Here is a 20,300-nt window from a genome sequence, read left to right as displayed (position 1 = left end):
CAGTATTACTGAATTGTAATAATTCTCTTTTAATTATTGTCTTATTGCATCCCTACAACATGTTTGACTGCCTCAGCTTGTATATCAGGGCAGTTTTCCTGAAGAGAGTACATAGAAAGCAGATGCCAGACAACTGACAGATCTGAACCTGTGTGCAAGTGACAATTTAACATATTTGTATGATTACTTCAAATGTTTTCAATTTTCTCCATCTTTCCATGGATGAGATGATTATATAACACCTGGAGAACAAGCTGAACAGGTCATGAGCAAGGAAAAAGAGCCATACAAACACATGCTGCACTCACAAGGCCTTTTCCTAACATTTTATTTCAAAGAACTGCCGTGTTTATTCAGATTTGGACAATATGCTTTGTCTTGGCCGCTTAGTCACTGTGCTGTCCAAAGGGACGGCACAAATGAGAAAAAAAATTACTAATATTCATGAAGCCACTGAAAAGGTGCGGCCAGATGCAGTGAGGAGAGTGAATGAGCACATTTCCATAGCTGTTGTCTATGCAGAAACAGAGGAACAGCTACAACTAGCACCCTGAACACATGCTGTAATTGCATTACACATGCAGTTGCTCTTCTCACACTCATAGGCACACTCATACAAACAAATAAAACAGTACAAATGTTCTTCATTCCAGAAGCTCCTGGCCTCTATTGTGTTTTTACTGATTTCAGTTATTTCTCTGACCTTCTGTGTTAACCAGAACAGTCCCTTCAATTTACATATTACGCCAGAGCTGTTGTTCTGCCAGCGTGGACATCAGCAAGGTATAGAAATATATTTATCAAAAGTAGGATAGAAATCACTTTCAGTACTGTGCATTTTTTTTTCTTTAAAAAAAATGCAATTGAATTTCACATTCAATTTCTTGCCCAGCTGGTTGATATGTTCCCAGGTAAAGTATTGCCACTTTCAGTGAACCTTTTAGAAGGCTTAAGCTGATTGATGATGGTATTGGGGATTGCAGATAAATTCACTCTGGCAATTCACATTGGCTATTTACATTTAAATGGAAGTAACCAGTCTGCAGATTTGAAGGTGTCCCTGCTCTGATCTAAATTCCTGCTTACTGCAGGATATTTAGTTGAAAATATCTGGAATGCTATGGAGTCAATTATGCAGCAAAAGCATTAAATAAACAAGAAAGCCACAAGGAAGATATTAAATATTTTCAAAATTGACAAATCCAAAAATGTAAATATATTGTAAATAAATAATACATTTAAAAAAAATCTGCTCCTTTTTAATATTGTTTATATTTTTATTTTCATTTTACATTCTTTTTGCTTTAGCAGTTGCTTTGAAATCTAGAAACAATTCCTGTAACAATGCCATAACAGCAAAAACAATTAATATATATTTTTACAAATATATTATTGTTCAGCTTTTTTTGCAATTCCTATTTGCAATGTGGCATAAAAAACACTAATAGGCTAATAAATAAATAAATAAATAAATAAATAAATAATAATACCTCTCAGCTCCAGGGTCTATGTGTATTCCCATCTTGTGCCCAATGTTCGGTATGAGCACTTAAACAAGCACTTGAATAAATATTATAACCCCCAACTTGATGATACTATATATAATTGCTAGAAGGTGCGATTGGATGATGGTATATTTCACAAAACATCCCATCTACTTTTCAGTTAACTGCTAATTAGAAATATGTTCATAAGTAAATAAGAGTAAAAAAAGAGTAATTTGATTGCCAGCAAGTTTCTCTTCAGTTATATAATTGGCTGGAGTGAAATGGCATACTTGAAATATCATCCCCCACGTGTAAGGCTGCTGCCAGTTTCAGTGCTGCATTGAATCAGAAATCACGGTGGGCCACAGAACAGCAAAAACTACACTCCCTTACAGAGGTATATAGATGTATGTGTGAGAACAATCAGCAAAACAGGAAAAGTAGGGGGTATATGATAGAGATATACTCCAGATATAAATTGGATACATTTAGATTTCTCTTGTAAATAAATTATATTACACTATACTGTACCTCCACTCTTTAAAAAAATAGCACCCTGCGTTTTCTCTCTCTTGAACTATCTAAGAAGATTCTATGTCTTCACTACAACAGGAGGGTGCAGAGCGAAATCTGCTCAGAAACCATTAACTTGGCTCTTCTCTGTTGAGGCACAGACATTGTCATCCTAAGCAGATTGTAAAATAAAGTTGTGTGTAATGTAAAACACTGCCTTGATATATTCTGGTCCTGTGTTTGATACAAAACTTTTTTTTATCAGTCTAATTAGATTTATGATGAAATTTCAAAATCGAAATCGAGTGCTGCCATATGACAATTTTATGACACTTTTTGTTTCAGTCAGAAACATATAATAGGAAACCTGGGCCAAGTTCATATTGTATCTTGTTGTACTGAATTGTTTTATTTGATCTTAGAAGAGATCTCTGAGGTGATCTATAGGGCACTAAGTATGACTGTCTGTTTAGATATTATGGACTCTTCCTCTGAGGTGTGACCATCAAAACTGTCCGTAAGTATGTTCTTATCAAAACATATCAGACAAAAAATGTACCAATGTAATATAAGGATTAGCAACTAAAGTAAGGGGCATTTAGGTTAAAGATTCAAAAGTGAAACAGTTTTTTGGCTTTTTGGTCAAATCTGTAAGGTTTCACTTCCTAGTTCTGGTGCATCCAATACAGCCAATGCCACTTGCTGCTAGTGTAACAATAACAACTAAATTTAGCAGACAGATGAATGTTCTCCAATTATCATATTCAAATGTAGTTGCTTCATGGCTGCCTAGCTAATAGGTCTCTGTTGTGGGCTGCTGGGGATCTTCCATGTAATTAATCCAATGTTATGTGTTTGCAAATAAATCTGAGCTTCATAAAAACTACATTTTCATTTCCTATTTGTGTTTGGATGTGCTTGTGTTTAAAGGCAATGACCTACGCTGCACTAATAAATCACAGCTTGTACACTGGTATTCAAGAAAAATCTGGCTTTTACAGAGGTGTGAAATGCATGCACATTTATTTACATTTATGGCATTTGGGAGATGCCCTTATCCAAAGTGACTTACAACAGGGCTTTTGAAATATCTATGAATGAAGTAATTGATAATTGCATTTGCAAAATCTGAATGGGAAAGGCAAAAAAAAGTCACCGATTTTCAATACAACCCTATGATTTTACATTTGTTTGAAAAATTACTCATGCTTTTCAACCAATCATGTCATTTATTTAAGCAAATATGGGAATTTAAGTTTGTTATTTTCTATCTAACTAATTTTGGCTAATATTTAATGGTTTGTTTTTGTTAGCTAATTAATATGAATTAATATGAATTATGTTTCCAAAGGCTTCTATGTATATCCATTACATTTTTATTCCAAACAATAAATACATATACAAATCCTTAGCACTTTGATTATGTTTATTATTTATCATTAATCATTATTATTATAGTGCCAGAGCAGCCATTTACATGTAGATGATACTATAAGGACACAGATTTAATTACAAGCACACATCTAACTATAGATCCCACCACCAGATCAATAAAAGCTTTGTTTGAATACAACAGGAAAAAAGCTCTTAAAAGTAAACCACTGTTCTTTACTTTTACAATTAAATTGGATCAACAAACATATGGTCCCATATATTGATTTGGTTCAAAACCACTAGTAGTACAGCCTGTCAGTTTTGAGCCACATTCTCTCTAGATCCTTTTTTTGCACAGACTTGACAAGAGAGACCAAGAAGTCTAGTACCACTGTGCAGCTTGCGGTACAGCGAGATTATGTGATCAGATTCTTGGTGTTTTCAAACACTCTTGGAACAAATAGGGTTGTTCTGTTTGTATTGTCTGACTGAAGAAGGACTTTATTTTGGATAGACTGTAGTTTTATTCTGCCTATGCATGTACAGTATATAGTGCTCATTGTGAAGAAAATTATGTCAGCCACCATAGTGTTGTGTAACTGCTGGTATCAGGGTTTGAATGCAGTCCAGAGAGTTTTATTGAGGCCCATTATTTTGCCTTAATGATGGGCACTGGGAGCATGGCAGCTTGTTGAACGGATCAGCGATTTCATGAACAATTTCCTCCAAACTCTTTAAACAAAACTTGCAAATAGATATATTTACATTACAGATAACAACGTCTAGCCACTGCACACACTGCAACACACTGCAGCTCTCAGACTCATAGCCATAACCACACTGCAGCTCTCAGACTCATAGCCATAACCACACTGCAGCTCTCAGACTCATAGCCATAACCTCACTGCAGCTCTCAGACTCATAGCCATAACCACACTGCAGCTCTCAGACTCGTAGCCATAACCACACTGCAGCTCTCAGACTCATAGCCATAACCTCACTGCAGCTCTCAGACTCATAGCCATAACCTCACTGCAGCTCTCAGACTCATAGCCATAACCTCACTGCAGCTCTCAGACTCATAGCCATAACCTCACTGCAGCTCTCAGACTCATAGCCATAACCACACTGCAGCTCTCAGACTCATAGCCATAACCACAATGCAGCTCTCAGACTCATAGCCATAACCACACTGCAGCTCTCAGACTCATAGTCATAACCACACTGCAGCTCTCAGACTCATAGCCATAACCACACTGTAGCTCTCATCAGACTCATAGCCATAACCACACTGCAGCTCTCGACTCATAGCCATAACCACACTGCAGCTCTTAGACTCATAGCCATAACCACACTGTAGCTCTCATCAGACTCATAGCCATAACCTCACTGCAGCTCTCAGACTCATAGCCATAACCACACTGCAGCTCTCAGACTCATAGCCATAACCACACTGCAGCTCTCAGACTCATAGCCATAACCTCACTGCAGCTCTCAGACTCATAGCCATAACCTCACTGCAGCTCTCAGACTCATAGCCATAACCTCACTGCAGCTCTCAGACTCATAGCCATAACCACACTGCAGCTCTCAGACTCATAGCCATAACCACAATGCAGCTCTCAGACTCATAGCCATAACCACACTGCAGCTCTCAGACTCATAGCCATAACCTCACTGCAGCTCTCAGACTCATAGCCATAACCACACTGTAGCTCTCATCAGACTCATAGCCATAACCACACTGCAGCTCTCAGACTCATAGCCATAACCTCACTGCAGCTCTCAGACTCATAGCCATAACCACACTGTAGCTCTCATCAGACTCATAGCCATAACCACACTGCAGCTCTCAGACTCATAGCCATAACCACACTGCAGCTCTCAGACTCATAGCCATAACCACACTGCAGCTCTCAGACTCATAGCCATAACCACACTGCAGCTCTCAGACTCATAGCCATAACCACACTGCAGCTCTCAGACTCATAGCCATAACCACACTGCAGCTCTCAGACTCATAGCCATAACCACACTGCAGCTCTCAGACTCATAGCCATAACCACACTGCAGCTCTCAGACTCATAGCCATAACCACACTGCAGCTCTCAGACTCATAGCCATAACCACACTGTAGCTCTCATCAGACTCATAGCCATAACCACACTGCAGCTCTCAGACTCATAGCCATAACCTCACTGCAGCTCTCAGACTCATAGCCATAACCACACTGCAGCTCTCAGACTCATAGCCATAACCACACTGCAGCTCTCAGACTCATAGCCATAACCTCACTGCAGCTCTCAGACTCATAGCCATAACCACACTGCAGCTCTCAGACTCATAGCCATAACCACACTGCAGCTCTCAGACTCATAGCCATAACCTCACTGCAGCTCTCAGACTCATAGCCATAACCTCACTGCAGCTCTCAGACTCATAGCCATAACCTCACTGCAGCTCTCAGACTCATAGCCATAACCTCACTGCAGCTCTCAGACTCATAGCCATAACCACACTGCAGCTCTCAGACTCATAGCCATAACCACAATGCAGCTCTCAGACTCATAGCCATAACCACACTGCAGCTCTCAGACTCATAGTCATAACCACACTGCAGCTCTCAGACTCATAGCCATAACCACACTGTAGCTCTCATCAGACTCATAGCCATAACCACACTGCAGCTCTCGACTCATAGCCATAACCACACTGCAGCTCTTAGACTCATAGCCATAACCACACTGTAGCTCTCATCAGACTCATAGCCATAACCTCACTGCAGCTCTCAGACTCATAGCCATAACCACACTGCAGCTCTCAGACTCATAGCCATAACCACACTGCAGCTCTCAGACTCATAGCCATAACCTCACTGCAGCTCTCAGACTCATAGCCATAACCTCACTGCAGCTCTCAGACTCATAGCCATAACCTCACTGCAGCTCTCAGACTCATAGCCATAACCACACTGCAGCTCTCAGACTCATAGCCATAACCACAATGCAGCTCTCAGACTCATAACCATAACCACACTGCAGCTCTCAGACTCATAGCCATAACCTCACTGCAGCTCTCAGACTCATAGCCATAACCACACTGTAGCTCTCATCAGACTCATAGCCATAACCACACTGCAGCTCTCAGACTCATAGCCATAACCTCACTGCAGCTCTCAGACTCATAGCCATAACCACACTGTAGCTCTCATCAGACTCATAGCCATAACCACACTGCAGCTCTCAGACTCATAGCCATAACCACACTGCAGCTCTCAGACTCATAGCCATAACCACACTGCAGCTCTCAGACTCATAGCCATAACCACACTGCAGCTCTCAGACTCATAGCCATAACCACACTGCAGCTCTCAGACTCATAGCCATAACCACACTGCAGCTCTCAGACTCATAGCCATAACCACACTGCAGCTCTCAGACTCATAGCCATAACCACACTGTAGCTCTCATCAGACTCATAGCCATAACCACACTGCAGCTCTCAGACTCATAGCCATAACCACACTGCAGCTCTCAGACTCATAGCCATTTACTCACTGCAGCTCTCAGACTCATAGCCATAACCTCACTGCAGCTCTCAGACTCATAGCCATAACCACACTGTAGCTCTCATCAGACTCATAGCCATAACCACACTGCAGCTCTCAGACTCATAGCCATAACCTCACTGCAGCTCTCAGACTCATAGCCATAACCACACTGCAGCTCTCAGACTCATAGCCATAACCACACTGCAGCTCTCAGACTCATAGCCATAACCACACTGCAGCTCTCAGACTCATAGCCATAACCTCACTGCAGCTCTCAGACTCATAGCCATAACCACACTGTAGCTCTCATCAGACTCATAGCCATAACCACACTGCAGCTCTCAGACTCATAGCCATAACCACACTGCAGCTCTCAGACTCATAGCCATAACCACACTGTAGCTCTCATCAGACTCATAGCCATAACCACACTGCAGCTCTCAGACTCATAGCCATAACCACACTGCAGCTCTCAGACTCATAGCCATAACCACACTGCAGCTCTCAGACTCATAGCCATAACCACACTGTAGCTCTCATCAGACTCATAGCCATAACCACACTGCAGCTCTCAGACTCATAGCCATAACCACACTGCAGCTCTCAGACTCATAGCCATAACCACACTGCAGCTCTCATCAGACTCATAGCCATAACCACACTGTAGCTCTCATCAGACTCATAGCCATAACCACACTGCAGCTCTCAGACTCATAGCCATAACCACACTGCAGCTCTCAGACTCATAGCCATAACCACACTGCAGCTCTCATCAGACTCATAGCCATAACCACACTGCAGCTCTCCATCCTAAAACGACTGCTACAGTGCAATTCCCTAATGTGTAGCATAACCTTACTACAACCTTCAAATGCAAAACTATCCCCACAGCGCATTTCTAATACCAGTGAAAATGACTACAGTGAAACTCCAAAGACTCTTTCCTACAGAGTTATATCTGATTATTGGAAATTCAGATTACAAAAAGCAGTAGAAAATCTGGCTTCTTTTAGTATAAATAAGGCCATGGACATTCAGGGAAAGAACAAATAAACCAGGCTCATAATCGAATATATTATCAAAAGCAGTCTTGGCCAATCACAACAAATATTTGAGGTCAAAGGTACATACACATATGCCATTGTTGCCTTGGAAACACTGACTTGCCTCTGCAAATCACATGCTAGTTCTGCACACACTGAACTGATATCTAATATCTTTTTATACTGCCATTTATCTTTTATACACTTCACTGTTTTAAGAGAACAGTGCTCTAAAAGAAACATTAAAAACCTTTGAAAACCAGGTATAGAAAGACAACCCAAACGTAACCATTCAACACCTGTTAATTACCAAGATCACATTTTTACCTTTCACTTACTTGCAAGAAAAAAGAGAAAGAATAAATGCACATTATTAATATCTCCTAATTCCTGTTATCCCCATGGATACTGTCTCTGACACAATTCAGTCAATTTGTCATCTGGGGTAGTTTGATCTCCTTGAGAAAAACACAGTAAAAGGGTTTACCCAGCTTACCTTCCTGCCCAGTATGTCCCTCACTATAAATCATAAATCTTCCTTATTATGATGGTGATTCTATCTTTTAAATATGCAATACCATTATAATAAGAAGATCTATGGTTTATGTTGATTGTCTTTTATGAGAAGGTAAGGTACTATGTGCTCTCTCACTGACAAAGACAGTGATGACAAGGGACAGAAGAGAATTCATTTCCAGTTATTTCCAGCAATGTTTAGTGTAACTCCTGTGCCTTGAAATAGACGGAAAGCAAATCAGGCATTCTACCTCGGTGTATGGTTTATGCCAACTTTACACCAGAACAGACACTGCGTGCATAGCACGTCAACAATTCCTTTTAAATGCTGTTCTCACATGAATCTGTGTTTTCATGCACTGATTAACTAAGTATAATGTGCAAATATCTGTACTGACCAACAGTTAAAAACATTTGTGTACATATTTGTGTATGAAAATTATGCAAATTCAGTGACAGGTTACGCAGTTGCTTAAGTCAGTTTTCTGGGCACCCCATTCAGATTACGCAAATCATCTGTGTGTAATTCACACCTCTGAGATTGCCAGATTTCTCTTGTGTCCATAATAGAGTTTTCAATAGTGTCTAGACCAGAGCTTGAGAACACAAACACTTGCCTTTAAATGAGAAAAATCAGGGAGAGAAAATAGTGGAAGATTGCTTTTTTGTTTGCTGTAAACTCTAATAGTCCTGGTTGTAATCACACATCAATCACTGCAAATTTGGTTTATTTTAACATTGTGGCTTTCAACCTCATTAATCTGTAATTTGTAAAATGAAGCCTGATCCATCAAATTCTATTATTTTGATTTTTTTGTGGTGGCAAACAATTACACGTGTGAACAATTTAATGAAGCCAAGAGATACTTACTTAAGGTCTTATAATCATAATGTGTACACAGAATGTAGGCATTTTCATAATGCTTATAAATCAATCTTATAAATTCTGCATTATTAAGTTAGGAAAATATTTCCAGAGGTTTTGGCTTAATTCTGTTCTTTTTCCTGAAAGGAAAACATTCCCATTGTTTGAAGCATCACAGCACAAAATATTCATCCTTAGAATAAGCAGTGTGTGATTAAGATGCTGTCTCCCGTAATGTCCTACATTTTCATTGACTTTAAGCGGACAATATTACTAATTAATTAGTACTCTTATTCATGTACTGAATATTGGCCTCACATGGAATTCCGACTTTTTTTTTTAATTAAATTTACAGATAATACAGGCATTTGAGATATTGTGGTTTTATTAAACTGCTTAAAAATGGAACTTGACTTAATACCGCTCCTTACTCAAGCTGATATACCACAACGAAAAGGCGCTTAAGTCCAAGGTCAGAACTGTGCATAACTGGGAGATGCGTCTGCTTTTGGCAAACTCTGCTCTGTGAGAGCAAATCCCATTGAAGTGTCTGAATAGCGCAAAAGTCCATCGTTATCTCTGAGGTCTGATGAATACCTATGTGTGCAATTTTGATGTTAAATCATCACTTTGTGAGCTTAACTCAAATGCCTTTAAAGCCCAATTTCTCTGCATTAAAACTGTCAAACACAAACAACTGCCACCAACAGGAATAAAGTGTAATTGCAGTGGAAAAGTGATGCTTCATTACATAACCTCACAAAACATCTGAAGCATTTTCTCCTCCTTATCCATTTATTAAATCTTATGGGTAAAATATGTATGATTTATAGTTCAAGTATTTACATCGATCAAATTCTGTATATTTTTATTTTGAAGAATAATGAATTCTGGTTCAGATCCTGGTAAATGGGATTTAACTTCATACTGTATATTTCCCACTTCAAATCTCAAATATATTAGACATTGCCTCACCTGGCTGATTAGACAACACCTAGAGCTTGGACTTGGTTGCACAACACCCACTACCTCAGCCTGATATTGAATTCAATTCAATTCAATTCAAATGTATTTGTATAGCACTATTGCACAATATTGCACATCATTACATTACATAAACAACTGCAAATATACTGTATGCATTTTATTCAAAATATACAGTACAGTTTCTGATACTGATCTTTGCATCCCTTATATTAGATTTCTATATTTTTCATTTTCTACCTGAATAGAAGTCAATTCTAGTGTTTTTTTCTGTAAATTCTGTTTTTAAATTAAGAACATACACAAAATTATATTTTGTATTGTGTATGGTCGTATTTTTAAATATTTATCTGAACAATATTTTCAAGGGACTTCAATACAATAACATAATAGTTGTGAGCATCTACAAAGTGGTACCTCTAACCTGGATCATTTTCATTAATTGTGTTATACAAAAAAGAAAATACCAAAAGAAGAAATAACTACTGCTGTTTTTTCATGATTAAACAGACCTTAAAAAATACACTGTATGGTCAAAATCTGACCAGCTCTCTGTGGTCTTTGAGCATCTCATTCTGCTTCGCTGTTTAACTAACCTCCACTCTTTTAGGAAGGCTTTCCACTAGATTTTATTTGGTGCATTTTTTAACCAATACGAGCAAAAAGGATTTAGTGTCTGGGCTGAGGAACCCACATTACATCAGGACACCCTAGGTCAGAGGTCGATGATCGACTTTGTGGTTGTTTCATCTGACCTCCGGCCGTATGTCTTGGACACTCGCGTAAAGAGAGGGGCGGAGCTGTCAACTGATCACCACCTGGTGGTGAGTTGGATCCGATGGCCGGGGAGGAAGTTGGACAGACTTGACAGACCCAAACATACTGTGAGGGTCCGCTGGGAACGTTTGGCAGAGAGATCTTCAACTCCCACCTCTGGCAGAGCTTCAACCAGATCCCGAAGGAGGTTGGAGACATTGAGTCTGAGTGGACCATGTTCTCCACCTACATTGTCGACGCGGCCACACGGAGCTGTGGCCGTAAGGTCTCCGGTGCCTGTCGTGGCGGCAGTCCCCGAACCCGGTGGTGGACACCGGAAGTAAGGGATGCCGTCAAACTGAAGAAGGAGTCCTATCGAGCCTGGTTGGCTCGGGGGACTCCGGAGGCAGCTGATAGGTACTGGAGGGCCAAGCGAGCTTCAGCCCGGGTGGTTGCAGAGGCAAAAACTCGGGTCTGGGAGGAGTTCGGTGAGGCCATGGAGAAGGACTATCGGTTGGCCTCGAAGAAATTCTGGCAAACTGTCCGGCGCCTCAGGAGGGGGAAGCAGTGCCCTGCTCACACTGTTTACAGTGGGAGTGGGAATCTGCTGACTTTGACTGGGGACATTCTCAGACAGTGGAAGGAGTACTTCGAGGACCTCCTCAACCCCACCGACATGTCTTCCACTGAGGAAGCAGAGGCAGAGGGCTCAGTTGAGGACTCATCGATCCCCCAAGCTGAGGTCACTGAGGTGGTTGAGAAGCTCCTCAGTGGCAAGGCACCGGGGGTGGATGGGATCCGCCCTGAGTACCTCAAGTCTCTGGATGTTGTGGGGCTGTCTTGGTTGACACGCCTCTGCAACATCGCGTGGCGGCTGGGGACAGTGCCTCTGGACTGGCAGACTGGGGTGGTGGTCCCTCTGTTTAAGAAGGGGGACCGGAGGGTGTGTTCCAACTACAGGGGGATCACACTCCTCAGCCTCCCCGGAAAAGTCTATGCCAGGGTACTGGAGAGGAGAATTTGGCCGATAGTCGAACCTCGGATTCAGGAGGAACAATGCGGGTTTCGTCCCGATCGTGGAACACTGGACCATCTCTATACCCTCACCAGGTTGCTGGAGGGTTCATGGGAGTTTGCGCAACCAGTCCACATGTGCTTTGTGGATCTGGAGAAGGCATTCGACTGTGTCCCTCGTGGTGATCTGTGGGGGGTGCTCTGGGAATATGGGGTCCGGGGCCCTCTGCTAAGGGCTGTCCGGTCCCTATATGACCGGAGCAGGAGTTTGGTTCGCATTGCCGGCAGTAAGTCAGACTTGTTCCCGGTGCATGTTGGACTCCAGCAGGGCTGCCCTTTGTCACCCGTCCTGTTCATTATTTATATGGACAGGATTTCTAGGCACAGTCGGGGGCCGGATTGAGTCCGCTTTGGGGACCACGGGATTTCGTCTCTGCTTTTTGCAGATGATGTTGTCCTGTTGGCTTCTTCAAATCAGGACCTTCAGCATGCACTGGGATGGTTTGCAGCCGAGTGTGAAGCGGCGGGGATGAGAATCAGCACCTCCAAGTCCGAGGCCATGGTTCTCAGCCAGAAAAGGGTGGCTTGTCCCCTTCAGGTTGGTGGAAAGCTCCTGCCTCAAGTGGAGGAGTTGGAGATCGACAGGCGGATCGGTGTATCTTCTGCAGTGATGCGGTCAATATACCGGTCTGTTGTGGTGAAGAAAGAGCTGAGCTGCAAGGCGAAGCTCTCTATTTACCAGTCGATCTACGTTCCTACCCTCACCTATGCTTTGGGTACGAAATGAGTTTCCTCTGCAGGGTGGCTGGGCTCTCCCTTAGAGATAGGGTGAGGAGCTCGGTCACTCGGGAGGAGCTCAGAGTAGAGCCGCTGCTCCTCCACATCGAGAGGAGTCAGCTGAGGTGGCTCGAGCATCTGTTCCGGATGCCTCCTGGACGCCTCCCTGGGGAGGTGTTCCGGGCATGTCCAACCGGGAGAAGGCCCCGGGGAAGACCTAGGACACGCTGGAGGGACTATGTCTCTCGGCTGGCCTGGGAATGCCTCGGTATCCCCCCGGAGGAGCTGGAGGAAGTGTCTGGGGAGAGGGAAGTCTGGATGTCCCTGCTCAGACTGCTGCCCCCACGACCCGGCCCCGGATAAGCGGTAGAAGATGGATGGATGGATGGATGGCTGAGGAACCCTGGGGGGCAAGTTTTAGTTTCCAGTTTATACCAAAGGAGTTCAGTGGGGTTAATCAGGGCTGCGTACAGGACACTCCACTGCAAAACCATGTCTTCATGGAGTTCAAGCACAGCCTTGCACAGGGACATTGTCATGCTGGAACATGTTTGGGATTCTTAAATCCAGTAAAGGGAAATAATAATGCTATAGCACGCAATGGCATTCTGTACTTTGTGTGCTTCCAAATGTGTGGCAACAGTTTGGGAAGTATCACACATGGACTATATAGTGCATAAGGCCTTTACTTTACTAAACCTTTACTAAATATTCACTAAGCATACTTGCCATTAAGAGATTTTTTTTTATCTATCACTAGAATGCAAATACTCTAATTTAAAATAATTATGTATGAATTAACTTCTATGATGTTCTTTCTCCTCAGGTGGTCATTGTACTTCTGCTCATGTGCTATGAAAATTGCCTTTGAGAAAGACGTGTTCAATGCTTCAGTGATAAAGCCTGCTGTTTTACTTTTTCCATTAGTGAAGGAAATTATGTTGCTAAGTAATATACACTACATACATGGCCAAAGGTTTGTAGACACTTGACCATCAAACCCATGTGTGGTTCTTCCCCAAACTATTGGCACTAAGTTGGAAGCACACATTTGTATCTAATGTATTTGTATGTTATAGTATTAGAGTTCATGTACCCTTCAAATCTTAGTTTTGGAAATTAAAGGCCAAAAAAATGTTCTAACATGAAAATGCCCCTGTGCAAAAAACAAGGTTTGCCAAGGAGTGTAAGAACTCCAGGAGTGGCCTGTGCAGAACCCTGATCTCATCCCCACTGAACACTTTTCAGATGAACTGGAATGTAATTTTTTATTGATGAATACACAAATCCTCAAGCCACATTCCCAATTCTAGTGAAAAACCTTCCTAGAATAGTGGAGAGCATGATTACAGAGAATATGGGAGAGAAAAAATCTGGAATGGGATGTTTAAAAAGCACATGTACGTGTGATGGTCAAGTGTCTACGATACAAGCCATATAGTATACGCTTATATAAAAATTGGTTTGATAAAAAATAATAAGAATGCCATCTTTTAATTATTGCAGCCTTATCCTACATTACAGTCCTCACACCCACAAACCCTGAGACATTCTCAACCCTACTGTACATCTCTACTACATCCTTATCATTACATCTCCATTTATACATAGCCTATAGCTTCAAACTGCAATGTTGACATCTTTAGTCAGCACTCTTGTGTGTGTGTGTGTGTGTGTGTGTGTGTGTGTCTTAATTATCTCACATGTTATTACACATGTTTAATCTACACTTCTAATTAATAGAACATGACAGCTTTGTTTTCTTTTGCCTTTAAGAGCCTTTAATTCAGGCCTTCAGGAACAGAGATAGTGTTCAAAGAATGGTTCAATCATAAAACTGGTTGCATCTATATTAACAATGTGCCACAGGCAGGATCTTCTATCTGATCTCTGAAAAAGCTTAATCTTTTTCTGTATGCACATTCAATAATCACACAGGGGGGTTCCGGCTGTAACAGTCCGGTAGCTGATCGCCAAATTGTAATGGTGAGATTTTTTTTGTTATGTTGAGTTCTTTATCTTGTCTTGTTGTGGGGTTTATTCACAGATCCTTACTCCTCCTGCTGGGAAATGACCAGGTTAATATTCCGCATTAAGCACATGCTGGTCATATCGGCTGCTCCCATCTATATTACATCTCCACTGCTTGATTCATGTGGTCCTACTGACTGAAACAGCTGTACACACAGCAGCAGTGAGCTATGACAACCAGCAAGAAAAAAAATGCATAAATATGTCTACGTTTACATTTAGTCACGTGTCTTGTCTTCGACTTACAAAAACAAGCAGTAAGGCAAAACAGTAGAAGGCAAAGTGATTACAAAGTACATAGTAGAATATCAAATTCATGAAGATGTTACACATAATGTAAATGAGACTCCACAAACACAATTTACAGAAGTTAAAGATATAATCACTGTTAAATAGATATTAGATTGCAAGTAAGCAACTATTAACTGCTATTGTCAGCGTTCTCATTTTAACGTTGTTTAAAACTAGGTCTTCAGGTAGGTAGCTTTGTGTGGGAAGGTCAAGGGGACATGAACCATATTAACATGAATGTTGTCCTGCTTAAAGTTTTTTCACTTTACCAGCACTCATGCACATGCTCTATTAAAAGATTTGTGAAGATTTGTGTATGTGTTCATGCTTCTGTGTATACACTGTACATATAGTGTATGTTTGTGTATAGCTATATGCATTGTTTACTGTCTTTGGGTTAGTGATGTATTTAGCTTTACAGTAGAGAAACCAAGAAGAGACTGGCACCTTTGCACCTTTTGTCTGGCACCTTTTGTCTGGCACCTTTGCAAGAATTGTAAGAATTTCTCCTTTCCAGTAGTGAGACACTTCAACAGTGATGGACATAACATTAATGACATATCAGTTTGCATCACTATGTGTTGTACCAGGAGCAAGGATGCAAGGAAATGTAAGGAGAAGAGCTCATCTACACTTTAGGAACTTAAGAGCCACACTGAATGAACATCATTTTAGGGAGCAGCACATATTCTCTTACTAACACACCTGTATGTACAGACACAGACAAACACCTGCTCCTGTGTGCAACAGGTACTATTTATAAGGACGTATGTGTGTGTGAGTGCGTGTGTGTTTTCACCTGTTTTAGTGTTAATTCCTTTTCCCCTCCCCAGCTGAGAGAGTGCAGAGGGGAGCCTCTCTGCACAGTGTGCACTAATCACAAACTGAGAGACTCTCAGACAAGAAACATCAGCCATTTAATCAGAACTATCAACCTAAACATGAGTCATCACTGCTTTAAACACCTTCACTCTTCTTTATCCATCAGGTACTAAAAAACAGGTTTGAAAAAAGACATAATTCAGGCTCCACTTACTATCCAGATCTGCCTGCGTCAGCAGAAACAGATTGGAAATGTCGAGCAAGCGGCCACATGGAGCTGAAAACATTGCCAAATAGGCTTTCATCACAAAACAACATGCACATCACAGAGGTCAGGAGCGTGTGGAGAGACATGACGACAATGCATTCATTACATGTGCAGATCTGTCACGGCTCACTTCCCTCATGTGAGTAATAACACGCTAACATGCAACGGGTCATAAGTGTGGTCAGCTAAACAAAAAGAATGTGGAGCTGTGGAGTCATCATTTTGACAGGTTGTAGATTATTCCGTAATGTTCCTTTTTATTATTTCAATGTAGTCTTTCTGTACAGTATTATCAGCCTCATTCTCTCTCTCTCTCTCTCTCTCTCTCTCTCTCTCTCTTTCAGTAGGTTACTGTGTGGTTGCTGTGTTAAATATTGATTATGAAACCATTCTTAGTGTCTCTGTGGTATTCTGGTTGAGGGTTCAGCAGCATTAGGGGCGGGTACAGGAATCTGTGTTTCATAGAACATCACACTAACAACAGCAGTTGTTTTCACAATAAGCACAGGGATCTTGTCACTTTCTGTTGTTGCAAGCCCACTTTATTCAAATATAACACTAGATTAACAGAATCATGTGATCCACAACCCTGAGCTGACACACATGGCAAGTGGTGATGGTTAAGTCTAATCATTGTTCTAAGACTGATCAAGGTTCTGAGTAGTTTATGCAAGTTAAGCTCCTGAAGCTGCATGTGGTTGGTTACAAGCTACTATTTCATACAAATGCACAAGTATGCAACAGAACAACAGTAATTTCTACCTGTAAAGTAGACACCTATCTTTAGAGAACTTGGCAAGTTTGATAGTCCCACATGTTTTCCCTGCGTCTCGTTTACTGGACGGAAAATTCTCTCCTTCACTGGGGAACGCAATCCAGGCAGCCATCATCTCCATGGCAACACACAGCTCAGCACGCAAAGCGGCAGATGCACAGTGTGCAGTGTGAAGTGGCGCTTTACGGCCGTAGGCTCTCCTTAATGGCTATAGTGATCCAGAACAAACAGTGTTAGTACAACAACGTTGCGTTTAGATTCCAGTTAACTCAAATATGAGGTGTATTTATAGTACCTGTTTTGAGTATGGTCTTACATTTTTGATCTGACAGGTTTTTTTTTACATTTTCTTCTAAAAGTAGTCACTGTTTCTCCCTACAAGAAATCCTACTGTAAGTCTCCTTTTATCATGAGCCACTGACAGAAGTCTAACAGGCGCTTCATACAAAATGTAAAGCCATTTAATTCTTTTTAGCTGCTGCTCACATACCATCATGTGGCAGCTGAATGCACTCAGAGGAGTGCCATTAAATGCCATCATTATATAAATGAGGAGACACCTGTGATTGGCTAGATTAGTTTCGATCAATTCCACATTGAACCAAGACTGATCCATGAGTGGAAAAGACATGACAATACTCTCCCCAATATCAGTCAGACTGACACTAGCCAATAGATCAAGCTAGTGTTTGGGAATTGGCAAAATACCAAATTTAAGATGTAATTGCTTACCAAATGTGATGGACCCCAATTTTGGGGATGTGATAACTTAGTAGTTAAGGTGTTGGACTATTGATTGGAAGGTTGTGAGTACAAGTCCCAGGTCAACCAAGCTGCCTATGCTGGGCCTCTGAGCAAGGCCCTTAAACCTCATTTGTGTAAAATGAGATAAAATGTAGGTCTCTCTGGATAAGGGTGTCTGCCATAAATGTAAAGAAAATATGGTTAAAAAGTGTTTTGTGTCATGTGTTCCTGTGAAATGAAATAAGATAGAGTATATATACTAAATTGATTTCCCAGACTAAATATTACAATGTTACATAATATTGCAGACTAACCAAAACTCCTTGCAGATTTAAGACATTTTTCCTCTAAACATTTTGTTTCAGCTTCTTTAAAGCCTAGAAGTGTACCTAGATAAACAATGTGTTAATTCAACAGTGATTGATCTATTCTGCAATTTAAAAGTCTGAACACACAGGGGGAAACATCATGCTGCAATGTCTTCCTTCATAAAATAAAATAACAATCCTGTCAACTGTGCATGCCGCTATTATATGTGACTTATTTTAACTTCCATTATAGCTTGTCTCACAAGCACATGAGAGTGATGTTAGCATGGCAGTTCACATTATTCTTCATTTAATTATGAGTAGGTTTTGCCCATGGGAAGCCTTTACTGAAACCAGGGCCTGTGTGCAAATCTCAAGATTTGGGCACAGAAGTCCAGTAATAATGCATAATGCCTAGGGAAAATCCTAGGAACTTGTATAAATGACATGGGCCCTTGAATGAGAACTGGATGTTCAAAATAGATTATCAAAATGGTGAAGGAAACAGTGCCTTTTATTTTGGTCATTGAGCTTTTTTTGTAATGAAAAGGCCAAGAGGAAGTCAGATCAAACAGATAAGCAGACACTTTCACTTTCCTGCAATGTTTAAATACACACTGTAATTATAGGAACAAAATGGGCCATGTGCTCTCCATGGTGCTGAAACTATTTACACTGCATACAGTACACTGTTATAAATGATGAGCCTGTTGAGGCTTCAACTGCTGCTTACATTTCTAGTATTCAAGTAGTATAGCCTGTATCTGGAGCAAGCAGGGTTGTTATCGTATAATTGACCAATAGTTTTTTTTTTTTATGTAAAATGAGCTACAAAATAACAGAATTTTTGATCTGGTGATTCTTGATGAGTAAATTTGTGGGATGCATGGAAAAGTTAGATAAGACTCTAACTCTCGTGTTAATGGATGATACAGTTCTACATTTTAGGAAGCATACCTCAGGCTGCAACTGCAGGAGTCACACAATAGAGAAACTGAGGAGGAGGATGATCTAAGACAGTCACGTCTGAGATGAATTGAGACACGACCCGCTCAGATTTAAGGCAGAGTGGTTTTGGAGCTCACTGTAATACTGGCTTCTACATCACTTTCTCTGCTGTGCTCTTTGACATAATAGTGATAACTGTGGCACATTTATCTACCTTTAGTGACTGTTGTTGGTCTTTATTATTTTCCAATATCTTATTTGATGATATAAAGGGTATGATTTATGTGGAATGCTTCATTCACATTAGTTGTATCTCTAGACTATTTTCTGGTTAGTCAGGCTAAGTTATCTATTTTGGTACTTTAAATCTGAAGACTTTCCTTCGGATGAGTTTGTCCAAAACACTTGATGGATATTGCGTAATAGATTAATTTGCGTTGTTTTTCTTCCTCATCATGCGACTGAATGTAAAGGGCTTTAAAAGTCAACTATCTCTATACGCATCGTCTGTAGTTTCCTTTTCCGTGCACTCGTTTTGTCCCGAACCCGAACCGCGCGCCCTTCACTCTTTTCCAATGAGAGACTGCCGAGTCGTCATGGAGACGGATAGAGCTCGCATCCAGAACACTATGTCTCACACACACGCACACACACACACACACACACACAACCCAAAACCGTCGCTAAAGCGGCCACATTTTTCACACGTGCCTCATAAACAGGCAGGAAGAGACAACGATGAAAAAAAAAGAAGTTTAATTTAAAAGCTTACAATTCATCCCATATCCGGATCGTTAAAGGCCACATTGTGCCACTATATGAGCTATTCACACGAGTGCACACAAAACAGACTGTCTAAGTCACATAAGAAATCGTAACTGCTGAGATAACTAACTATTTTCGTCCCAAAAGGTGCCATCATCTATACTGCAGGTTAATCGACGAAGCCCCCGAAGCCCACAAACACAATATTTCTCCTAATGAGACACTAAGAACGATATCGCAAAAAAAAACATAAGTATAAAACGTGCATCTAACAAAAATGGTCTTGCACCCTTTATCTTCCCCCAAACACATGGTACTACTAAATTTTTAGACTGTTGCGTCCTTGCACCTTTACAGATCACGGGCTCTGTCTGAAGGCGCACAATACCGCACTAAGTAGTATGTCAAAATAGTACGACACTTCAGGTGCAAGCGCTATTTAATAGGGTAGTGCGCGCTTTTGGAGATA

General features: G+C 41.1%; 1 protein-coding gene across 2 annotated transcripts in view; it reads right to left on the bottom strand.

The window, feature by feature from the left end:
- The window catches only part of kcnj6 (potassium inwardly rectifying channel subfamily J member 6), a 59,681-nt gene that overhangs the window by 38,923 nt on the left and 458 nt on the right, over positions 1–20,300 (bottom strand). Inside the window, exon 1 of one of the 2 annotated variants that reach the window (XM_060896472.1) lies at positions 19,076–19,177. The exons of the other annotated variant lie outside the window; for it this stretch is intronic. The gene's annotated coding sequence lies outside the window, so the exon portion shown is untranslated. Of the gene's footprint in view, positions 1–19,075; positions 19,178–20,300 lie in introns of those variants that run through there. 2 annotated transcript variants of the gene reach the window in all.

The sequence above is a fragment of the Tachysurus vachellii genome, chromosome 20 (assembly GCF_030014155.1).
Source record: "Tachysurus vachellii isolate PV-2020 chromosome 20, HZAU_Pvac_v1, whole genome shotgun sequence".
Taxonomy (NCBI): Eukaryota; Metazoa; Chordata; class Actinopteri; order Siluriformes; family Bagridae; genus Tachysurus; species Tachysurus vachellii.
This window is presented reverse-complemented; position numbering and strand designations above follow the sequence as displayed.